The 24,546-nt window shown below is 44.8% G+C and overlaps 1 protein-coding gene and 1 long non-coding RNA gene across 3 annotated transcripts in view; one reads left to right on the top strand and one right to left on the bottom strand.

Annotated features, from left to right (window-relative positions):
* The window catches only part of GRID1 (glutamate ionotropic receptor delta type subunit 1), a 1,072,773-nt gene that overhangs the window by 1,001,389 nt on the left and 46,838 nt on the right, over positions 1-24,546 (bottom strand). The window lies entirely within an intron of this gene.
* The window catches only part of LOC109324050, a 35,495-nt gene continuing 11,799 nt past the window's right edge, over positions 851-24,546 (top strand). The window contains exon 1 of the long non-coding RNA XR_002104838.1: positions 851-1,003. This is a non-coding gene — a long non-coding RNA (uncharacterized LOC109324050). The remainder of the gene's footprint in view (positions 1,004-24,546) is intronic.

The following is a 24,546-nucleotide window of genomic DNA, read 5'->3' as shown; positions in this document are numbered from 1 at the left end:
AAACCTAGAATAATCCTTTGTCAACAGTAGCACCTATTTGGCACATACTAACTAAAAAATAACAAATTTTTAACCTGATTCAGAAAAGCATCTTTATCCAAAGTAGAACTTGCTTTTCTGAACAATAGCATATCTGGGCACACTGACATTAATGTTCAAATTGAAAAGCTACCATATTTACACAAATACAGCATGACCCTGAATGAAATACAACTTCACAATAATTGGATTTGACCTACAGAAAAATTATGAATTTATCATAATTTTCCATGTACAGAATCTAATTATTGGTGGATTATCTTAAATTTGTCTCTCCCCACTACTGCACGTGGGGGGAGAGGTGAAAAGTGGGCAGTAATGGGGCAAGTAGTGGGGGACAGACAGTGAGGAAGGCAGTAGGGGGCATCTGGTAGGGCAGACAGTGGGGGACAGTAATGGGGCAGGCAGTGTGGGACAGCAGTAGGGGGGCAGGTGGTAGGGGACAGGCAGTGAGGAGGATGTGAAGCAGGCAGTGAGAGGCAGGCAGCTTGTCCCTTGCCCCTTCCCCCTCCATGCCATTTCTGTCCCTGCCAGACTCATGTCCCTGCCCTTTCTTCCTCCCATCTCCCCTCAACTTTACCTTTGCTCTGTTCTGGCAGGCTCAGTCCCTGCTGCAGCCTGGCTACAGTCTGGCTCTACAACAGCAGTGCAGAGCCAGAAAATCTGCTACAGGGCCAGGCTGGAGCTATGCTTCTTACCCCAGACTGCAGCAGGAGTGGAGCCTGTTGGCAAGGAGAAAAGATATGGAAGAGTGCAGTAGACAGGGAGAGAGAGGAAGAAGTGGCATAGAGTGGGTTGGGGAGACTAATTGGGCAATTACAGGGTTAATGTACTAGTCATTATTATGGGAAGGAGCTTGAGACCAGAACTCCACCCTCTATTGTTCCAGAGTTACTTTCATTTTCCCAGTTAGGTGTTATTTGTTCCTGAATAAAACAGCCTGAGGTTTTGGGCCTGGAGAAAAGTAAGTCTCAGTATTCTCTGTTAAGTAAGGAACTTAACACTAGAGGCTTCGGGGGAGAACTGCAGGGGCATGCAGAGGCAGTGGAAGGGGGGCAGGTGGCAGCTGTGGCTCTGGCCCAAAACCAAGTTTGGGAATGGAGCCACAGCAACTGCCTGCCCTCCCACTGCCTCATGCTCAATTGTACAGCGAGAGGTTTCCCCCCACATATTCAGTGTGCAGGGGGAACTTCATCTTCTAAGCGAGTAAATATGGTAAATAAGGTTTGTTTGGTAGAGGGCAGCAAAATAATTCAGCATTAATAAGAGCAGCTGATTTTGTCTAGACTACAGAAGAATTAATTTAGAACTGGAATTAAACTGTCATAAACTGTTGATCCCCAGACCTGTGTTTAAATAATACCTTTAGCGTGAATGGATATCAGCTTAGCATATGTATGCTGAAATTCACAAGTGACATTTTTATTTTCATATTTAAAAAGCTATACAAAGATAGTGGGAGGTAGAAATCAAGACACAGAGCACTTGAAGCTGATATCAATGGAATGCAATCTGGACATGCTAATCTTCTACAAGAAAAGCTTTGTGAAACTATTTAGCACAGACATAAGGACGTATAAAATTAACACTACAAAAGTAATGTTAAGCAATATCAACTTCCTAAATTTGATTTTGCTCAAAATACCAGAGCCCAGATGCTCCTAGATGTAATCTTGGATCTTTTCCTGACCATAACTGCCAGATGCCTTCAAATCTCACCCAAAAACAGTTGCTCCAACAGGTGCGCCTAAAGGCTAAGCATGGGTAGACTGGCAATTCAGAAGAATACCATCTGTATACACCTCATATTACAGGAAACCCTTGCTATTTGTGGGTTCGGCATTCACAATTTCAAATATTCACGAATGCCGAACCCACATCTTAAATACACTTACAGGAGCTCCTTAGGAGCTCCGTGCTTGCTGCTGCCAGGCTCCCGCCATCACCAGCAGCCGTCCCACTTCCCCCCAAGCCACCGAGGGCACTGTGTTCTTCAACACAAATGACATTCATAAATGCAGTGCTGTATTTGTGGATTTCACCATTCACAGGGATCTCCAGAACGTATCCCCCGCAAATGGCATGGGTCACCTGTATTCACTTATTATGTGCTCCCAATGTGTATTTTTTTAGTATTCATTTATTTTCTTAAATTTCACATACTGAATACCAATGAAGAGCCAACTAACTTCTCTTACACCTTTTCTCTATGCAGATTCTTGGCTGTGCCTTAAAAATAGTAGGACTTATGCTACACATAGTGCAGAATTTTGTAATGGTTGGTTTCCAAAACACCAAGCATTTTCTAACAGCTTTACCAGGTAATCTCAGATGACACAACCAGATATTATATGGAAGGAACACATCTTTCAGTTACAAACACTCCCAACCTCATCCTGTTCAATTTGTATCTATCAAAAAGGAGCTGAGTACTGTTAGCTGGTTGGGAAGTTGCATTGATTCAATTTCAGTCTCTACATTCTATTATACTATACAGAAGTAAATCAAAGTCCCCCATGATCTGTACCTATAAAAAGTATAACTCATACTTGGGTTATTGCCAGCTTTGGCCATTTTCAAGGCACTTTGGCAAAGATGCAGAACCACAATTTAAAAAGATGAGCCCAAAGCCTGGTTCTAAGTAAGAGAATGAATCTTTGTAGGCATAGGGTGTTTGTCCACATAATCGGCATTTACCCATTAAAAATGTTCCTGGTTTAATTTTCCTTACTTAAGGATGACTAATTAAGTAATGTGGATGCAAATTACCACGCAATGGCTTATTATGTGATAACTAGTAAAATGCGCTAGGGGGCACATCAGAACAATTTTACTCTCCTGCCCTTTCAGCGCGACTTTACTGTCATATGGTGTTTTAATACAAGATTGGATATTTTGGTTGGTTTATTTTCTTGGGTTGTGCTTTTGGGGGGGGAATTGTTGGCAGTTTTGCTTGCGACACATGCATTGGGAGGTTGAGTTCAATAAGCAGTGCTGCCAGCCTCCCCTGCAAAGCCTCCCAGTTTTTTCTGGGCACTTGTTGCATGGGGTGCTGCTTGTTTCAGGAGGAAAATCTTTTCATGCAAAGGTCTGCAAGAGTGATCCTGCCTGCCTCCCCCTCACAAATCTGGATTGGCACTGGGGGTCTATCATGCAGACCTCCTGAAGAGGCTGCTTCCCTACCCAAGCCTGGTCTCATAGTAGTTCTGCCCCCTGGTTTTTCTGCACACTTGCTGCACTGAGTACTGGGTGTGGGCTACACTTAGGGCTAAACAAGGGTACACAAGGAGTCTGACTGCTTCTCTTTGTGTTGGCATCTGGGTATCATGTACCCAGGCTAAAGCCTGAATGGAAACACTACTACAGGAATTTTTATGTAAAACAGAAAGAATCCTGTATTTCCTGTCATTTGTATCCTCACATCAAAAAGCAGGATATTTTCCAAAGCTGAGAACCAGTGTGGGGGTGGCCTAGGGTTGTTATCAAAGTTTATTAGGATTCCTTAGGTATCCCTGTGCTGAGGACAGCTTCCCCCAAAGTGCAGTTGGAGGGGCCCTCAATCAGCCTACTCCAACTCCCTCTCCCCCCCACCACAATCACCACACAATGGCCAGCATGAACTAACATCCTCACCTCCACAAGGCAGGGGCATGGTGTGGGTTGAGGTGAAGAAAGAAACATCCCAGGCTCAATGAGAGCAATTTTCTTATCACTTAGCCTATTTGCCTGTTAATCTTTTAACTGTTGCATTGGCAGATCATCATTGCCTGCAGTCATATCCTCTCAGCCTACAACCAGATCCCTTCAATACTTGTTTCCCCTCCTGTCCTCTACCCTCCAAGCTTGACCCTCTTTTCTGGTACTCCAGTTCCTCTTAAGCTTATTTTTGTCCTCAGCAGCATGTCCCTGTCCTCTCTTAACCACCCTCTGCTTGCCATTGCTCTGCCTGACAGTCATACTGCTGGCTCTTTCTGGGAGTGCAGGGGGCTGCAGTTCAGAAGTGAGGGGCACCAGCTGGGCTGGGGGTGCAGGGTGCTGTGGGTCAGGAATGAGGGGCACCAGCTGAGCTAAAGGGGTAGGGGGCTGCAGGAAGGGAGTAAGGTGCACTGCTGGGGTTTGGGAGGCAGGGGCTGGAAGGGCAGGGGGATGCAGGTCAGGAGTGAAAGGCACCAGCTGGGCTGGGGAGCTGCAGGTTAGCTAGGAACGAGAGGCACTGGCAAGGCTGGTGGGGCAGGGGGCTTCAGGTTCAGAGTGAGGGACACAGGCAGGGCTGGAGGGGCAGGGGCTGCTGCCCACACCAACCACCAGCCCTCTGTGAGCTCATGCCACAACCCCCAGGCCACTGCAGGGAGAGGAGAGTCATGCACTCTTGGGAGAGGCTTGGGTCCTGTGATGCACCCAGCTCTGGATTGTAATGGCCATGTATAACAGCGTATGGTGTGGGCTGTGCTAAACTGTTATATGTGGCCATTGCACCCAAGCCTGGGGTGCATCTCAGCCCTCCACATACACTGTTATGTGGAGCTGTTACACTCCAGAGCTGGGTGAATCTTTGCCCTCCCCATGCACTGTTATATGAGGCCGTTACACCCCAGAGCTAGGACCACCCCGGCAAGGCTGGGGGGCAGTGGCTTGGCTGTAAAGCATTATCATGTTTACTGGGTGATTGTTGTATATTGTGCCTCCTGTAGGACTGAAGAGGACTATTTCCCATCCCCCCTCAGAATATTACCTTAAGATTCCTCAACGGAACCTGTAAAACCAGCTGAGTGACTGGCCAAATCCTGGAGTGCCAACCCTATTTATATTTTCACTGACATCCTGCCATACTTAACTTAACTTTAGCTTCTTTCATTTCTTGGAGTCTCAGAACAGCAGAGACTCCCCATAACTGAAGATGGGTGACTGCACCCAAAAGCTTGCCAAGAACATTTTTCCAACTACTCAGTTTGTATAATAAAAGATATCACATCTACTTAAAGAACCTTGCCTATGTCCTTTGACCAACAGGGTTACAACCAAAAACCCAAACCCCTTTGAATTGCTTTGTCAGCATTAACAGTACTCCAATGAAACTGCTTTTTGGCAGAGGCCCTGGGGCCCTGGATAAGGGCACTAGCAGGGCAGGGGCTGCGGTTTGGGACCCACAAATCAGTGACCATGGCTCTTTAATTGAGATTTTTTTTTTTCCATAGTCAGATATGGTTTCTTCACGTTATGCCACAGAGTCCAACGACTCAGGGTCTGCTTTTTGGAGGGAGACCTGAAATCTGACAATGCATTGTCCTATCAGCATTTCACAGTAACCCTTTTTTCATATCAATTCCAGTTTTCCCACAGCTCAGGTTACAGCTCTCATCAGTCTATGCCTTGAGGCAGACCACCAAACCTGGCTTTCTAGGAGTTTGAACAGACACCAGCCCAGTTCAATAAACTAAATAGTTTCCTCTTCTAGAAGCAGACTTCTGTGATGTAACTGTTCTAGGGTCAGCAATATTATTTGCTTGCCACTTACCCCATTCGGAATAGAGGAAGCCATGCTGTAGCAAGCAATCCAGAGAGACAAAGGCCCATTCCTGCATTACCTTCTGGTATGCTGAAGACCTATTCCATGATTAATTACCCAGAGCTACCCAACCTTTACCACAGGCACCCAATGCTACATGTTAGGGTTCTCTTCCAGAATTGGCAAAAGCCTGCTTAGCTGTGACTTGCACTTGGCAAGCCATGAACTTTATTTGCTCTGTTCATCAGTCACCCACCCCCCACATTTTTGAGGTCCCAGGAACATTTCACTTGCAAAATTCCTTGTCAGTCCCTCCTCTGCCTGGGCCTGGGGCTATGGGGGACCCCTTCCTCACAGTGAGTGGCCTGCTCTCACCATCCACTGTTTTGGGGTGCCCCAGGCTACCTGCTAGGGTTTGTTCCTGAAATTTCAAACTGCATGCCTGTACTGAAGGTCAAGGAACATATGCACCACACATCCCCCTCCCTGCCCCCCACTACCCATGGTGGTATGTGGCAGGGAACCCTGGCTGGCAGTGACTGGCCTTCTCACCACCCACTGTTTTGGGGCAGCCAATGCCAAGGCTACATGGTATGGTTCATGAGGCTGCAGTTTGTTCCTTTAAGCCTCAGGTCCTTATTCCTGGCTCCTGGTCCCTTTTTTGAAGCTAATCTATACCCAATAAAAGCTTATTAATGAATTACATATTTGAAAGAGAGAGAATTTCATTAGCTATGCATATTGACCAAACAATATGTAAATTAATATCCTGCATGCATTATGCCTGTGTACCTCCAAGGGACTCTTCTGAATACCTCTGACCAGAGTCTTGCATGGCCCAAAACGTGGCCTGATTGACAGCCCCCCCCAAGTACACTGTAATAAGTATATGGGTTCAAGTAAGCGTGGCAGCTGGAGTCACTCTCAGGGTCTGGAAGTGCCAGAAGCAGACCCCAATGCTCCCAAAGGGAAACCCAGGGATCCCGGTGCTGCAAGGAACTTACCTAGGAGGGAGGCAGAGACAGGGTTGAAACCTCATGAGCTGGTGCTGTGCCAACTATTCAGGCACCTGTCAATCAGAATGGGCAGCAGCTGGCTAACATGTCAGCTGTAACTGCCACTGTGGGAGATTTAAAAACCCCGGAAGAAGCTGGGTGCAGGGGAAAGTGGGAGGCAAGGTACTGAGATGCAACCCAGAAGCAGGGCTTTCTCCCCTCCCCTCACAGCACTGTCCCACGACAGGTGAGCAGGGGGCATTGTAAGGGAACTAGGCAGGACTCCCCCACACCAAGCTCCCCAGAGAGGGGTGTAGGGCTGGGCACTGCCCTGAGGCCCTGAAAGGGCACAGCCATCTTTGAGCCTGCAGAGGGCACAGTAGATCCAAGCCTGGTATAGGGCCAAAGCAGGGCCAAGGATTAAGAGCTAGTGGCAGGCTGCAACTACAAATCTACAGCACATATTGCAGCCAGCAGAGCCGAGGCCCGACGGAAGGTCATAAGAGGATAGCACCAGCATATGGAGTGGCAACAGAATGGCCCTCATAGCTAGCAAGTGGCCTGGGGTGTAGGGGAGGTGGAGCCCCAGGACCAGCTGCATCTACCCCATGAGTATTACCATCTCCAGACCAGGGTAGTAACACCTCTGAACCTGTCCTTTCTATTATGGATCCATCAAATCATGGCAGACAAATCTGGGGCCTGACCCAGGGAGTGGGGAGATACAGCACCACCAGAGGGTGTTCCATAAGGAATTTCTTTTGGGCTGAGATTAGAGATGGAAATCCTTCCTAGGCCCCCCCACACCATGACTCTGTGCCACTGAGGGACTCTCCTAGACATCTGTGACTAGAATCTTGCCTGGCCCAGAGCACTTTTTTTGGTTCATGCCAAGCTGCCGACTCACAGCCCCCGCCATGCACACTATACTAAGTATATGGGCTTGAATCAGAAACTGTTTTTTCATCTCAGATGACAGCTGGAAATCCTTCCTGGGCCATCCCACATGGTCAGGGGTGTCGTCCAGGAGAGTCTTCAGTGCCAGAGGCATGGCATGGGGTGACCCTAGTACTGGGATGTAACGGCCACATATAACAGTGCATGGGGAGGGCACAGATGCACCTGGCTTTGGGGTGTAATGGCTACATATAAGAGTGTATGGGGAGGGCTGAGAGATACCCCAGAGCTGGGTGCAATGGCTACATATAACATTCATCACAGCTCTCACCATACGCTGTTATACGTGGCCATTACAATCCAGAGCTGGGCACACCTGGGTCAGTCCTGAGTTAGCACAGTTGTGTCTGGACAGATGAGATCAATGTCTAGTATTGTGGTCGGTGTCAGGGGGAGCTGTCCTGGCAATGAGGGAACTGCCCAAGTGACCAGTGGGGTCACCCTAAAACCAGCACCCCAGCAAAGCTGACAGACAAAGCATGAAACCCCTGGTGCACACCTCAGTTAGAAAGCCCAATGAGCTATGTGGTGCCAAAGGGTGGCAAAGGATGCAGGGGCAGCGCTGGCATGGACAGCTTCGCTGTCATCCAGCAGTGTTGGCAACTCAATTAACCCCCAAAGTCTGTGAGGGAACATGAGTGCCTATAGCTTGGCTAGAACCCCATTTTGGGGCTTTAAAATAGGCACTGTCAAAAGGTGGGGGGGGAGGCAAGAAAGACCAGGCTTGGCAATGACTTGGTGGCCAGCCAGGGCAGGATGCACCCCCAGCTTCCTGTCCATGCCACTGTGGGACTGTCTCAAAGAACCATGACCACACTCCTGCCGAGCCCCCTGGTAGTTTGTGCATACCAGGCTGCCAACTGACAGGCCCCCTCTGCCCCCATGTCCACTATACTAAGTATACAGGCTCAAATAAGGAATTTCTTTTGGGCTGGGATTAGAGATGGAAATCTTTCTTGGGCCACCCCACACCATGCCTCTGTGGCACTGGAGAACTCTCCAGGACACCTCTGACCAGAGTCTTGCCGGGCCCAAAGCCCGATTTCTTTGTGCAAGGCTGCCAACTGACAGGCTCCCCATGCCCACTGTACTAAGTATATGGGTTCAAATTAGGAACTTGCTTTTGGGCTGAGATTACAGATTGAAATCCTTTCTGAACTATCTGAAACCATGCCTATGTGCCATCGGGGGACTCTCCTGGATATTCCTGACCAGAGTCTTGTCTCGCCCAAAACAGCTTGGCCATGCCAGGCTGCCAAGTGACAGCTCCCCAGCCACAGTGTTAAGTATTTGGACCCAAATAAACTGGATTTTTGGCTGGGATCATGGCTAGAAATCATTCTTGTGGCACTGGGGGTCTCTCCTGGACACTTCTGCCCAAAATCTTGCTTGGCCCAAAGCACAGTTTGTGTAGGCCAGGCTGCCAACTAACAGTTCTCTCATGCCAACTGTTCCAAGTATACGGGCTCAAATAAGGAATTTCTTTTGGGCTTGGATTAGAGATGGAAATCCTTCTTGAGCTACCCTGTTCCATGCCTCTGTGGTTTTTCTAGTTTTCTGGTTTTCCTGGAATTGGGCTGTTTTGGGGGCTAGGATTATAGCTGGAAATTCTTCCTGGTCCAGTCCATGTGGTCAGGGGTGTCCAAGAGAGTCCCCCAGTACCACAAAGGCATAGCATGGGGTAGCCCTAGCTCTGGGTTGTAAAAGTTACATATAACAGTGCATGGGAATGGCAGATATGTGCCCAGCTCTAGGGTGTAACAGCTGCATATAACAGTGTATGGAGAAGTCTGAAATATACCTCAGAGCTGGGTGCAATGGCCCCATATAACAGTTTAGCACAGCCCTCACCATACACTGCCAGGGCCCTTCTCTCCTGACCCACAGGCCCCTACCCTCCCAGCCCTGCCTGTTCCTCTCACTCCTGACCTGCCCCCCCAGCCCAGCCAGTGTCCCTTACTCCTGACCCATAGTCCCCTGCCCTGCCAGTTCCCCTCACTCTTGACCTGCCCCTCTCCCAGCCCAGCTAGTGCCCCTCACTCCTGGCCCACATCTCCTGAAATGCAGGGAGACAAAAAAATGCACCAAGCTTAAAACCCTGGGGGTCTGCCCATCTCCTTAAACCAATGCTGCTACAACCAAAAAACCAATCCAACAAAAAGTAATTTTAATTAACCTGAGTCTTGAACTGCCTGATTCATAATACTTTGACTGTTGCCATGAAATTCAAGCAAACACAGGGAACAATTTTTTTGGAATCCAAAAAGGTTGTATTTTTTATTAATCTGAACCTTGAACTAAATCACAAATAATAATTTGCAAGATTATCCCCTGGAGTCTTGTTGCAGCATTGCAATAAAAATTCAACGGATTTCCATGGATTACAGTGAACCCAAGCAACACCTGGTGGTGAAATTGTTGCAAAGCAGGGAAAATCCCATTTTCAGGCATAAGTCAGATCCATGTTGACAATTTAAAATGACAAAAAAACCCTCATGGAAGAAATTCAGGAACTAAAAAGTAAAACATGTCAGAGGTGTTTTAAATTACCACAAAAAACCCCAAAGAAACCTAAAACGATAAAATCAGCTGATAACATGGATCTGCAGATGTGATTTAGCTAGCTTAATGAGGACTTTTGGTCATGTGGACACAGGAAAAGTGTAACGTGGAAACAGGAGAGGTGTAACATGAACAAGTGCCCATAAACACCAAATACATGGGGGCTTGAGGGCCCTGGCCCCCCTCTGGAAGAGGGGAGGGTGACCACCAGTCCCTAACTGGGTGGGACAGTCCCAAAATATAAAGATCAAGTCCCGGTCCCAGGCTGCATGACTGAGCATGAATTTGTCCCAGATTCCCTGCATCATGCAGGGATCCAGGTTTTCCATTCACCACAGAAAAACATAGGATATGGCAGGTTGCTCCTTGCACGCTGGCAGAGTTTCAACCTGCAAGGGACTATGGAGAGCTGGACAGAGGGGCCACACATGCACGTGGCTAGGTACCCAGCTCCAGGCAGTGGTGGACAGTAGCTTCCCCAGCTGCCTGCAGATAAATATACAGAGAGGGGAGGTAGATTGGGGCCCCTATGGTGAGGGAGGGAGTGGGGCAGGGGCTGGACCTGGAGGCACCACCCAGCCAGGGAAGTGCATGGAGCCCAGGGCTGGGGCAATGAGTGGGACAAAGCCATTGGAAACTTGTCCAGGGAGCAAAAAGGGCACCTCCATGCTGCTGTACACACTCTCGGCGAGCAGGGCATGGGGGGCACATGCCCCCCAGGCTTGTGCACAGGGCAGAGACAGACAGACACAGGCTGCCTGCTGCAGCCTCAGGGCTTCTCATCCTGCTGCCCTCCCACTGGAAGCCCTGTGCTAGCTGTGCAGTCATGACAAGGTGCACCCTGCCCATGAAGCAGCAGCAGGGGTGGTGGTGCACAGTTGTGCTTCTGAACAGGCTGCACCTAGCCATGGCAGCCCAGCCAGCTCAGGACTCCTGGGGGGAGGCAGCAGGGCAGGGAGGCCTGAGCCTGCAGTGGGCAGCATGCATCCATCACCCCCCACCCCCGCCACGCACTCTATTCAGCTATACCACAGGGGTGGAGAGGATCATCTTAGGCTCTCCCATCCTCTGGCAAAAAGAGAAGTCTGTGCCTATGTTTCTAGATGTTACAACTAGCCTAGTCAGCAAAATTAAGAATGCAATTAATATGCTCAGCTAAACCAGAAGTGAGATCAAATTAAACAGAGCAAAAGACCTCAAAAGGGACATTATACAAAAGAGTCCTAAAATACATCATTTAAATATAGCATAATATAGCTTCAGCTTAAAAAAAAATGCATCAAAATTAATTGTACTGTAATAGATGCTTCAAAGTTATCAAATTCTGCTGTAATAGATATATTTGCATTAATTTCTTACATAGGCTGTAAAAATAAAGCAGCCTTGTCACTGAAGGTATTAAACAAGGTGAAAAGAAAATAGGACAGTGGAAGGCAACATTCCAAGATTATGAAAGGAGATAAGAAATCCTTTCTAACAAAAATTGCAATTTTCATGAAGACAAATCCCATCTACTGGTAAATGATACTTTGTAACACCAAAAAACATGACTCAGTCCAGTTGTCAAAGTCTCAGTGAAACAAAGAAATGTAAATAAACCAACTGGAAAACGTATGTTAGAGCAAGTCATTTATAAATCTAAGAGACCGGAAGAAAAATTAGAGAACTCAGTATGTCCAAAATGATCATCACCCTGCCTGTGTGCTATTGTCCTCCTCCCTCCTCAGTTTCTCCAGGCAGTACAGATGACAGCCTTTGATAGGTAGCAAGACAGGCACTGGAAAAATGTATTTATTTTTGTGCTTTGGAGCATAAATAATATAAGGTCAGGCTATTGCCTATTATCAGTAACCAATGTACAAAGCACCTGTAATCCAGGTTACACGTCATATGCTGAACTAAGAGGCTAGAAAATTATTCCTTCCATTAATGAATGATTCTTGAAAGCTCTTACAAGTTAACTAAACAACTGTGGAAGAAACCCCAGGGAAAATGTTTGGTACATGAAACAATAAGCAACATCAAAAATAAGCAGCAAAGCAGACTCACCATTTTCTAGGCATGTACAAAAGTTATTATCTTTCCCCAATGATACTGCTCATTTTAAACACCTGCCTAAGCCAAATTCTCCATGATATTAAAAACACATCCTTAACAACAACAAAATCTGCAAGACAAAGTTAAGGTACGATAGAAAAGTGGGTACACAGAGGGGTTTGGCAGGTCCATGGGGGAGGAGAAGGACTGAAAATAGCCGAATCAACAAAGGAATGGGAATGTGAAGCCCCACTGATGGGGCGAGTCCCTAGGCTTTCCCAGACCCAGTTTGTACTATAAAAGTATACAGATATTTGCAAGATCAGGTGAACCCTTTCTTAGATCAAGTTAGCCTGAACTCGATTTAAGTTAGTGCACCTATTCAGGAGAACTAACAGAGTTTTGGGGTGATTTAAACTCTGGTTAGGTCAATCTAACTATAATGCCTGCACCATAACGTGCCACCCTGCCCTGCTTTCTGCCTAACTTCAGACTAACATGGATAACCAGTTCTGTGAATAAGTAGAGTTCCAACATTATTTGTTTCACACACACTTCGAACTGTGCTATAGTTCAATTTCTTAATCATTTCTTCTCTTGTCACCAGCCAGTATACTTAAATTTACATTTCTTTTATCAATATGGAACACTAATCATCTGTTTGCTTAGGAGCGGATTTGCTTCCAATCCCCATCTTTTTCCATTACAATTTGTTCTCAGCTTAAGCATGTGGGAACATTCCCATACAAATTCAGACCTAGTTCCATTTCGCTTCTGCCCTATCTGCTGCTTTTTTCTCCACTCCACCTGTACCTTTGTTCCATTTTGTTCAAAATAACCTGATTTTGCTACATTTTTGCTCTAGAATGGTGTTTTTCAACCTGTGGTCTGCAGACCCTGGGGGTCCAGATATGTCTAAGGGGTCTGCAAAAAATGACTATGATAAAATCTATGGAAATACCCACACTTACAATTCAAAGGGGTCCAGAGCTCCATGCAAAATTTCCAAAGGGTTCCGCACCCCCATTCAAAATTTTGTAGGGGTCCGCAAATGAAAAAAGGTTGTTCATTATTGTAAATCTTTTCTACAGCAGGTAGAGTGCTCTTGGTTGTTTCAAACATAGTAACTATTATAACTATTATACCTAAATCTTAACTAGGGCTAAATACAGACAGTCAAAAAGCCCGAGGCTGAATTGATTCAGTGTTTGCAGGTTAGTCTAAACTGCAAAGATTGAACCAATACGCAAATGAACAGACATTCACTTTCAATTCATGAAATGCAGCCACATGCCTGCAGTGGCTCAAGCCAGAAGCTGGTGGAGTGGTAAAGCATGGCTCTCTGACATGTAGCCAACATGGGCTGTGTTCACTTCCTCTTCCTGCTGCCCCTGAGGTCTCTGGGATTTGCAGTCCAGGCTCACAGCAGCAGGACTCTACAAGGTTGCCTATCACTCCCTGTCCCTGCTTCCAGGTACCTCTGGGATCTGTAATCCACAGCTGAAGCCAGCAGTAAGTAATCAGGGCAGGGCAGCTCCGTACTCAGGGGAAGGTAAGTTTACCCCCCCATCCATGGCCCCAGATCCCAGCTGGAGTTTGCCTGTGGGGACCAGGGAGCCAGCCCTCACTGCTCTAGCTAGGGAGCAGAGGGGCAGGGCCAACCCTGCTCTCTGGAGAAGACAGCACAGCCCAGGACTGCAAAACACTGGGATTGGGGGGATTGTGATTTTACTTGAACCAGGAAGGGGTCTGGGACAAAAGTTTCATAAACCGGTTTGACCTCAATCAGTTAAGTCTGATACTATATTTCAACCAAGTTTATTTTAAACCAGTTTCAGCCATTTTGAAACTGGTTTACGTGCAGTGAACTTATGTTTTGTTACAGGTTTAAACCAGTTTATATGCAACTTCTGTCCCTAGCCTTGATCTAATACAGCTATGCTACTGGAATGGAATCTGGATTTCTAGATGCTTGGAACAAAAAGAATTGCCTTCTACCTACATCACGATCATCAGATATACAGTAAATGGTCCGTTAACCGGCACCTTGCAAGCTGGCATGCTCTAATAACCGGCATGTAAGGTAAAGTGAAACCAGAAGTGCCCACCATGGCACTTTCAGTTTCCCAAGCCCCCACAGCGTGGGGCAAAGCAGCCTATGCTGCTGAGCCCCCATGGCCCAGGGCATAGCAGGCTACGTGGGGCCCACCTCCCTGTCTCATGGGGCCCACAGGAGCGGTGGTGAAGCCACGGGAGGGGCAGTGATGCCCCAGACACAGTGGGAGAAGTGGTGGCCTGAACAGGCAGACACCTGTTCAGGCCTCTCAATTAGCCAGCATATTTTGTTATCTGGCATCCCCCATTCCCAGGGGATGCCAGATAACAGAACTTTTACTGTATTGAACACCAGTTCCCACTACCTAAACAAGATAATAACCAATGGGCTTTGATAGCCCTTATGTATAGAAGGCCTCTTGTGCTGGTGCATAAGGACATGGGTCTTCTCCTCAAGACCTCTACAACTTCTAAAAGTCAACTAACTAATGACAAGCTGGAGATACAGTTTTAACAATAAAACTTAATGTGGACCATCAAGTTCCACTGGGCTTTATCCCAATCTTCCCACTGATATTAGTGAATTTGAATTAGATAATTTAGGTACACTGTTAACCTAGTTAACCACAATGTTTCACATCATTACCTTCATTTTCCCTTCAATATCATCCATCACATTCACTTGTGCCTGGTTTCCAACTGGATTATAAACTTGAAACAAGGACTTCATGTTCCTATGCATCTGTACAACAACTTGCACCATGAAGATAAGAGGAGTTTTGGTGGTGGTGGTATGAAGGTGTTTGGTTAATATTACTGTTTACAGTTTAGTTTCTGAAGCTGATAGTGATACTCTGAATCTTGCAAGTGAGATATTAATGCTTTTATAGCATTCCACTTCCCAGGCTATATTTTAAAATCAGAGAGAATACAAGTTTTAATTGGAAATGAGAATTTTCATCTGCTGCCTGCTAGTGGTGAGACACGTGCACCCTCACAGAGCAGACAAAATCTACAGGGTAATGACATCTTCTTTAAAAATAGCCTGAAAAATCTAGGTGTAGATTTTCAAATCCACAAAGGGCTGGGCTCCCAGCTCCCAATGAGAATCAGTTACAATTGACTACTTGATTCTTATTTGTACCTCTAAAATTCACACTTAGTGCCATTGGCTTATATTAAAAATATATCATTAATAGTTATTACAATGATAAAGCAACTTCAGTGTCAGAAGAACACTGGAAACTAAGGTCCTGAAGTCTCATTGATGCTGTCTCCTTTATACTATTAGAATGTTGCAACAGGACCTCACTGTAAAAGGAAAATTCAAAACTAATGTTTTCTGTTTTTCTGTAATGTCCTCAATATTCAAACATTTCCCCCGTTTCATTTTCTGTTATTCCCTCTGCACAGCTTTAAATGCTATTTGTCCTAGGCTTATGCTATTAGCTCTGCACTACATCAGGGTTTTCTGGAGACAGGATACATGATGACACATGAAACTGTTCTCTGGCCAACATTAGCTATTTTAGCAGGAATCATGGTATTAGCATTCTAAATAGATTGTTTCCCCTTCCTTCACAAGGAACTATATTGATCAGTGGATGCTTGTATTCACTGGAGACCTGCTTTTCCTGCCTTTAACAAATTTCTCTTAGCTCCAACTAAGTAGTCTGACACCTTTTTATTACATAAAGTATATCTTATGCAGGTTTAATCTTATATAGTTTTGATATTAACAAATGCACTATGTAAAAGAATTTTGGGTTCATTTAGCAAGACATTCCCTCACTCTCTGATGAATGCTGGAGCCCTGCCAACAGTTTTTCTCTTGTTTTCATACTCTAGAGCAAAAAAGAGTAAACTAAATATTTCCTTTAATTAAATACATGCTTAGGTAGTAGGGGTTCTAAGAGTCTATTCAGCCTATTAAAATCACTTTCAAAGTGCATCTTCTATATATTGTACTACAGCAGGTGTGAAACCTATTATTCTGACTGAATAAAAACACAGGTAAAACACTGTTTATTTTTCATTAAGATAACTAAACTTATAGACATCCCTACCCTTTCTTATAATTGCATTTGATAATTCTTCAGTAATCCAGATTTCTTCTTCAATTCAAAGGAAAATGATCAAAAACTATTAGAAGCTTAGCAGAGATTAAAATTGTAACCGTCATTTAAATGCATTTAATAATGATTCAGTCTGTATAAAACAGGGGTGCCCAATCTTTTTGAATGTGGGGCTGGATCATGAACTTTTTATCACCCAGTGGGCCGGGGAGCCATATTCAAAGACCTCAGAGGAAGCGGTATCACATCCGGAAGTGATGTCACATGACCTTTGACACCAATGAAGTTCGAGGCAGTGACAATGAAATAGGTCTGGAAATGTGGTTTAAAATCCAAAATAAAAACAATATAAAAGCAACAATGAAATAATACCAAACACTTGACTAAAATAACCACTTTTGCTTCTCACTTCTCAATGAATGAAAGAAGCATAATGCAAGTCGACAGATCAAATGTGAAAAAGATATCAGCCAGAGTGGAAACTAATCAAAGCAACAAAATATGGACATTTTTGAGAATAATCTTTATTGCATTAATAACTTGTTAGTAACACATCTTTAACAAGTAGTAACAAGTTGAGCCCCCAATCCCCCCACAAATAGAAACAGAAGCAAGCACAATCCAAACACTGGACAGTATTTTTACAAAGATTTTTACCTGCTGGTTAGGGGGGAGAAGTGTAGCTGCCTCCCTCCCACATGCTCTTGCCCTGCTTCTTGGGAACAGTAGCGAACAGCAGCAGCAGCACCAGCCCGACTGTTGATGCAAAGAACTGGCTATTTTTTCTATTCCTCCTGACAATGAGCAGGGGGGTTTTGGGATGTGAATCTCCCACTCACCTCTCTCTCAAGCCCACTGGAGGACACAGGGGCATGTGCCAGCAGGGAAATCAGGTGGCAAGGAGCTCTCTAGCTGGTGGCTAGGGAAGGGAAGGTGGGGGAAGCATGGTGCAAGCGAGGAATTGGGTATGGCAGAGCTGGCGGGGAAAGGAAACTCCTGCCTGCTGCTGCTGCCACTTCCTTATTCCACTTATTCCACAGCGGTTGCTAATCCTGGGAACCAGGCGACAAGAACTGGCAGCAGCCGTCTGTCCCAGCCTAGATGCTTGCTCCTTCCCTGCCCTGCCCCTGCCCCCCCCCCGGCAGCTGCAGCTGGGCACAGCCACAGCTGCAGCTGGGCACAGGGAGGGCAGGGTGGGGACTGCAGGCTCCCCAGGATATTTGTGGAAAAGGCGCCCTGCCGCCACCCGCTGCGTGGCCCCCTACTCCTGCCTTGGCTCCACCACTGAGCCCCGGACCTGGCCCCATGCCACTGCCTCCGCCTGCTTTCAAGGATGCCCAGGAAGTTGTTCAGGCACCAGGGAGCACGTGTGTGCCTGGGCGCCACTGTGGGGCACTGCTTGCTGCAGGATGCATGTGGGAACCTTGTCTCTTCCCCAGCCCTTCAGCAGCCATTAGAAAGCTGCTGAGGGGCTGCAGGAGGGACAGGGGTGGGAATGAAAGTAAACAGCGTTGACTTTCGTTTCCTGTCACAGCACCTCGGGCCTCAGAAAATGGCTTGCCAGGCCACATGGCTGCCCACAGGCCACATGCTGGACAAGCCAGGTATAAAAGCTAAAGACTGTCCTGCTATAATTTCTTTTGAAATAATTCCAGAAAGACAATTAGGAGGAAAAGCAGCAAGAAAAGGATGTTTTAAATTCCCACAATGAAGACCGTATTTGGAAAAAGGATTTGGTACACGTAGAGGATCTTAATGCAGGAAACAATGTTGTTGCCTAATGAATGCTATACAAAAAGAAACAGTGCTTAACTGTCCCAGAGTTCTACTGTATTCAAAGCCAATCTATAATGGATGAATCTGGAAAACAAATCAAAACAGAGCATTTTGTGTTTATACTATCAAATAACCACATGAATATGTTTGCATGCTCCAGGTCTGACATTTATAAAATAACTAAGAAAATAGCAACTTAAAGAGCACACAATGATTCTCAGCTATGCAATTAGATCTTAATTGTATGAGTCACAACTCAAAGATTTCATAGACATTAGGGCTGGAAGAGACCTCATAAGATCAGCAGGTCCAGCCTCCTGCCCAAGGGGCAGAAAGTCAGCAGGGGTCAAAGGATCCTGGCAAGATAAGCATCCATATGTTTCTTAAAAATGTCCAGAGTAGGTGCACACACCACCTCTGGGGGGAGTCTCTTCCAGGCCTTGGGGGCTTGGACAGTAAAGAAGTTTTTCCTTATGTCCAGCCTAAAATGGTCTTGTAGGAGTTTGTGACCGTTGGTCTTTGTCTTTCAGCACATAAATAGCTTCCTGTCGATCAGCATGTGTATGTAGAGGAGGTTGTGAATTTCAAGCTAGGCTACATAATAATCAGTCATTTGAAGTTTATACAGGATCTAATCCTGCAAATTGTCCTAGAAGGACAACCAACCTCCAGCAAAACAGCACTGAAACCATCGTTGCATGGTAAGGAGCACATGATGCATTACTGAACATAATGTAAGTGAAGCCTTGTTAAATAACATGACCAAAGGGGATAGCCATAAGGGATTAATTGGGAGTCAACAGCACATGCAATAATTTGCTCTCCAGTATTCTAAGCTGAAATAAATTATCCAATTAAAACCATCATCTTCCTTTTAATGGTGTGCATACAATATCATTTATATTAGTTTTCCCTTAGGTATAGTGAACTTAGTATTATATAGTAGAGCTGCGAGAAATTTCACTGCCAGTTTTGTCTCGACCCATTTCAAGGTCGAACTGTTTCAAGGTCAAAACAGCAAAATTGAAGCAGATCAGATACAATTGAAAAAGCCATGAAACAAAACAAGGCAAGTCACTGTTTCGACATTTTGCCCATAGGCTATAACAGGGAAGGTTGAAACAGGCTATAACTTTGTCATTTCTGGCTTGATTTGGATGAAACTTGCCAGAATGGTATCCCCTTCTGAAGGCATGAAGCCTGCCACATTTCAAGGAGGTAGGTACAGGGGGTTCAGGGAAACTGCACCCCAAAAATCTTGAATGCAAAACTTGTATCGTGTGTATATGTTAAGCCACAGCACGGTCAAAACTGCAGGCATGCTAGCCCCTGCAGAGGCCACAAAGTCTGCCAAGTTTCAAGGAGATATGTGCAGGAGTTGGCGGGAATCTGTAGCTCAAGCTGTGGAAAAGCAAGACTCGTGACACGGGTAACACTGTGTGTGTGTTAAGGCGCAGCAGGATGAAAGCTGTAGGCCTGTTAGCCCCTGCTGAGGCCACAAAGCCTGCCAGCTGTTGAGGAGATGGGTGCAGGGGGCTTTTGGGGCCCTGTGCCCCTAGATGTTGACAGGCAAAACTCATGACATGGATGCTTGTGCAACTCACTGTGTATGTCTTGGGGCAAAGGAGGGTGAAAACTGCAGGCCTGGTAGGCCCTGCTGCAGCCACAACGTTGTCTACAAAGGACTAACTTGCAGGATCATCATAAAATTCTTGTTTATTAGATGGAGCAGAAGTCAGATCATAAACCTTGGTGCTGATCCCCTGAAACACACATGCATTCAAGCACACAGACACACTCACAGTAGCTAGCTATGAATACTAAGCACCGGTGTCAAGATATACCTATCCCCAAACGCTGGAGTCCACCGTCGATGGCCAGTTGAGGCTTCTTTCAGTGCAATGTTGCTTCAGAAGGAGGACACCAGCTGGTCCTTCTGGCTGGACAGGCAGGGTGCTGGTCAGGTCAAAGAGGGTGCCATTGGGGTCATTCTGCACTCCCATTTATACCTCTCTAGCAGACTTGTGTGACTCCCCAATTCTCAGGCTTACCCAATCCAGGGGTCGTTGACCTCATGGGACATCTCCCTTGGTGGCTGCTGCATGGCAGCTGTCAGCCCCAGTGGTCACTTCTGCGAATATGTGCAGTCTTGGGAGTCCATTGATGAATTCTGATTAATTTCCTGTTATGATGAATAAGGATCTGGGAGTGGTTGATCAGTATTCAGTCCCAAGAGTTGGTCTCCAGTATTCATTAGTTCAAACCAGGGCTTCTGTACCTTTAACAGTGAAGTTTGAAGCAGTTCCCGGCTCTGTATTGACGGTTTCCTCTCCTTAGTCTGTGGTTTCCTAGGTGTTAATCCTTGCTCATTAACTCATTATTGTAGCTAGCTACTGTGTATTGAGCTGGTCCCTGAATGAATCATGATTGATTGCGTGATACAGTAGCTAGCTAGGATAGTGAGTTAGTTAAAATAATATGAAAAGAGACCTAAGTGGGAAGCTTGAGAGCTGGTGATCAGAGAGAAAATTAAGGGAGATCATGAGTTAGGCAAGATTTGGCATAACTGTACATAAAAAATGTATTTGCCCATCTGTACTTAAAAAAAAAAACTTAGAGGGACAGAAAGACAGAGAGGAAGACAGTATATGTATTACTTTTAGTAAAGCACATTTGAATGATAAATCTTGGGCTCAACCACTGCTCCTTTGTCATTTCTTAGAGAAGAGCTTTGCAATAGTACCAATTAGTACTGTGATAACATTTTAGATTAAGAATACTAAGGAGTCGATATCATTCTTTACAGAGATCCGCTGAAGTAAAAGCTTGGTCTCTTCCTACAGTACCATAAATTACAATACATATATATTTGCATAGCAGTTACTTACATAAAACCAGACTATTCTTACCCACTAAACATCAGCTGTGATTCTATCTCAGTAAAACAGGATCAATACCAATGTCTAACCAATCCGAGGAAGACATTTACTTTTAAGTAGGTAATACTGGTATAAAAATTCAGTGTGACAGACGAAAAGTGAATTGAAGGATCTATTTGTAAGTGAATGCAAGTTAGAAAGGTAACTTATTGGCATCTCTACATTTGGTTTCTTTTTTTCTTTGTTCCCCCCCCCAACACACACACACACACAAAGCAAGAGCTACAGAGCTCACTTAGCCTAATTCTACTCAGTAAAAGCAATGGTCACTCAAAGATCTGAATTCTTTGGTCAGTTAACTCCATCATCCCCAGTAATAAACAACATGAGCTCTTCTGAGGAAATTGGAGGGAGAGGGAGGGGCAGAAATCGACCTAGCTTTTCTCCATGTGTAGGCACTTAACACTTAAGTCTTAACCAAGGAGGCCATTAAAGAAAAAATCCAAGAAATCTTAAATTACATGCCTAAAACTGTATACAATTTCCCACTGCTTCAACGTTCTTTTTGATCATAAACTTGAGTACTAACAATGTACAGAATGCAAAATACAGGATCTTTCAACCTGCTGAATGGAAAACAGTCCTGTAAACCACGGCCTTAAGCTCTCAGCATACCACAGGTATGATTCTCCTTCAGTTTACCCTACAGTTTAATTTAAAACAAAACAAAACAAAACAAAAACAGGAAAAGGGGAAAAGACACCATAGCATTTAGTGGGTGATCACAGCTTCTTATTTAATTTAAAGCATGTTCCTAGATTAAAGGTTTTCTCAGTATGACTAAGGATATCCAAATCTGGCCCACCTGCAACTGCCTTCACTAGAGAAAATGTTTTGTTTATATATAGCATTTTGATAGGTGCCAAATATTCTGTATATTCACCATAATGCTCAAGGTTTAATCCAGAAGTAGAATAGAACAGCCAGGCACCTAGGGCAGTGGAAAGCATGGAGGGGAGTGATGACTTCTCACTACCAATGTGCCACTGGTGTGACTGTGAGGCTGTGGCAGCATCTGATATTTTTCCACCCTCCCACCCAAGTCAGCACAAAGGACAGCTGCCTGGTCGCCCCACCCTAGACATGCTTCTGGTTTAAACCAGTGGTACTTGACCTCCAGCCCACAGGCCAGATCTAGCCTGCAGAGCCATATCATCCAGCTCACAGGACTCCTCATGGCTGTGGAAATTTGGTGGCAGGGGAGCAGTCGCAATTAATACTTCCACCATGCGTCTGCTGCCAAATTTCCAAGCCCCAGGTGCTCAATAACATGGCCCTTCATGTGGGGCCAGTGCTGGTGGCCCAATCTGGCATGAAGAGCTGGAGCCAGGGCCATGCACCAGATGAGGCCCCAGCCAGATTGACCCCATGCACCAGATTAGATTTATGGACTAACCACTCACTTGGCTTATGAGGCAAAACAGTTGGGCACCACCAATTTAAACCATTTTGAATTTTTAGGATTTTGATATTCCCACTACTCTCAATAGTAAGGAACAATGGATTTACATTTTTAAGTAAACAGAATTAGAACTGCAACCCTGCTAAAAGCCCACTAAAAGCACTCACATATTAATCATTAAACTCCACATAAATAGCCACTTTAAGTCACTAAAACCCATCTCAATAGATAATTTTAAAGGTTCTGAATAATACAAATGAAAGTTCAATAACAGAAAAAGTACAATCCAGTCTAATTTAGGCAGAATTTAGTTTTATTAAGCAATCTGTGCTGAAAGTAATACTGGGATAATAAATGTAATGGGAATAAAATAAGCCCTTCCCTTAGGTCAACTAAAAGGTGCATTATAATTGCTCAGCATTATAACAGCACATGATATCTTCAAACTGTTCTCTTTGCCAACCTTTATTTACAAGCAGAGTAAAATCTGCAGTCAGACTCGGGCATGCAAATTCACTGAATTCAATACAAGTCATAAATAGGCAGCTAAGGCAGAATTTGTCCCTCTGGAGTTACTCATTTCATGTTAATGCTAATCCAACATGCAAGTGTATCAGGAGGAAAATTCTGCCATACGTAGTTACAGTTTTCAAAAACCAGATCCAAATATTTTCATTAAATAAAAGTGATCACAGAGAACATGGTCAAGAAAGTTCAGCAAAGCAGCACATCTCTATCATTGTGTGTTTTATACATTCTTACAGTGCTGTTTTCAAGTCTGCATTCATGTGCACACAGGTAAATATTTATACTACAGCAATGCCCTACAGAAGTCAATGGGTTCTGGCTGGGCTCAGAGTTACCCCCAGACAGATCCAGTTGCCTAAATGTGTTCTGTGTATGATTCCCTACTGGAAGGATTATTACCACTCACACAAATGCTGGAAAAAACTGGTAATTCTTACTAAAATTAAGGATGAAAAACAACAGCAGCAACAAAATACACTCAAAGGGTTTGATATCTGCTTTCATTATTTGCTCACATTCTGTTGTCCAACTTTGTGAAATAAAAAAGTAAACTTTGCAAATGTATATATTAGCTTAAATTACTTTCAAACACATATTTGTATATGGTTCCTATTGGAGAGCCTGGGGAAAGATTCTGTCAAATATTTTTGCCTCTATTGATTGCTGGTAATATCCTCTTTAAAGCCTAAAGTAAATATTGTTCCCCTATTTGTCATTTTCTAGTCTGGGGAATATTGATTCTATCTTCTTTTTATGAATGGAGGTGAAATTAACAAGGCTGGTTTTAGTGGCATTTTATGAAAAACTTCAGCTTATATAAATGTCTTATCAGTACATATTAGTGCAGCTATTTGTATTGCTACTGCAGGGCCCACAGAAGAACCTAAAAATACTGATGGGGTGCGACGGGGTGTTGAGGGCACAAAAAAGAATCCTGTCCTTCCATTTGTTTTTATCCAAAAAAATCCTTAGTAATATTTTTGGGTTCTACAAAAGCTACACATTATTACAATATTATCAATGCCAGAATCTGGTCTATTGATAACTTCCTTCTCCAAAGAAAATAGTTTCAACTCTGGAGGGAGGAAACCCACACAACATCTCTGATTTGAGATTGTGCAATAGACTTCAATAAGGAAAACTACCGCAGTTTGACTAATAGTTCCATGATCGTATCTTTTAGCAACCGATAAATATCAGTAGGCACGAGCAAGTTAAGACTGTAACATCTCTCTCATGATGCAAGCAAAATCCTGCTTGCCTCACCCAAGTAATTCTACTGAAGTCAACTGGGCAAGTATAATGTAGAACAGTGATTACTGCAAATACAACATATAAGAGTACTTCTTGTTATCTAATCAAAACTCTTGGGAAATCTTTTATTAGACCAACTAGATAGTTGAAAAAAATTGCTTTATTTGCAGTCTTTCAGGCATACACACACTTCCTCAGGCATAGGAGAGTGCAAAGATTGTAAAATTTCTCCCAGGTGAAAATGAAAATTCATAGAGTTTCATAGTGCTTAGGGTCGGAAGGGATCTAAACAGATCATCAGATCCGACCCCCTGCCCTGGGGGGCATAACACCTCAGCCAAATACTTACCCAGCCTCCTCTTGAAGACCCCCAAGGTCGGAGAAAGCACCACCTCCCTTGGGAGTCCATTCCAGAACCTGG

This window comes from Crocodylus porosus, unplaced genomic scaffold (genome assembly GCF_001723895.1).
Source record: "Crocodylus porosus isolate Cpor-Errol unplaced genomic scaffold, CroPor_comp1, whole genome shotgun sequence".
NCBI classification, from domain to species: Eukaryota; Metazoa; Chordata; order Crocodylia; family Crocodylidae; genus Crocodylus; species Crocodylus porosus.
This window is presented reverse-complemented; position numbering and strand designations above follow the sequence as displayed.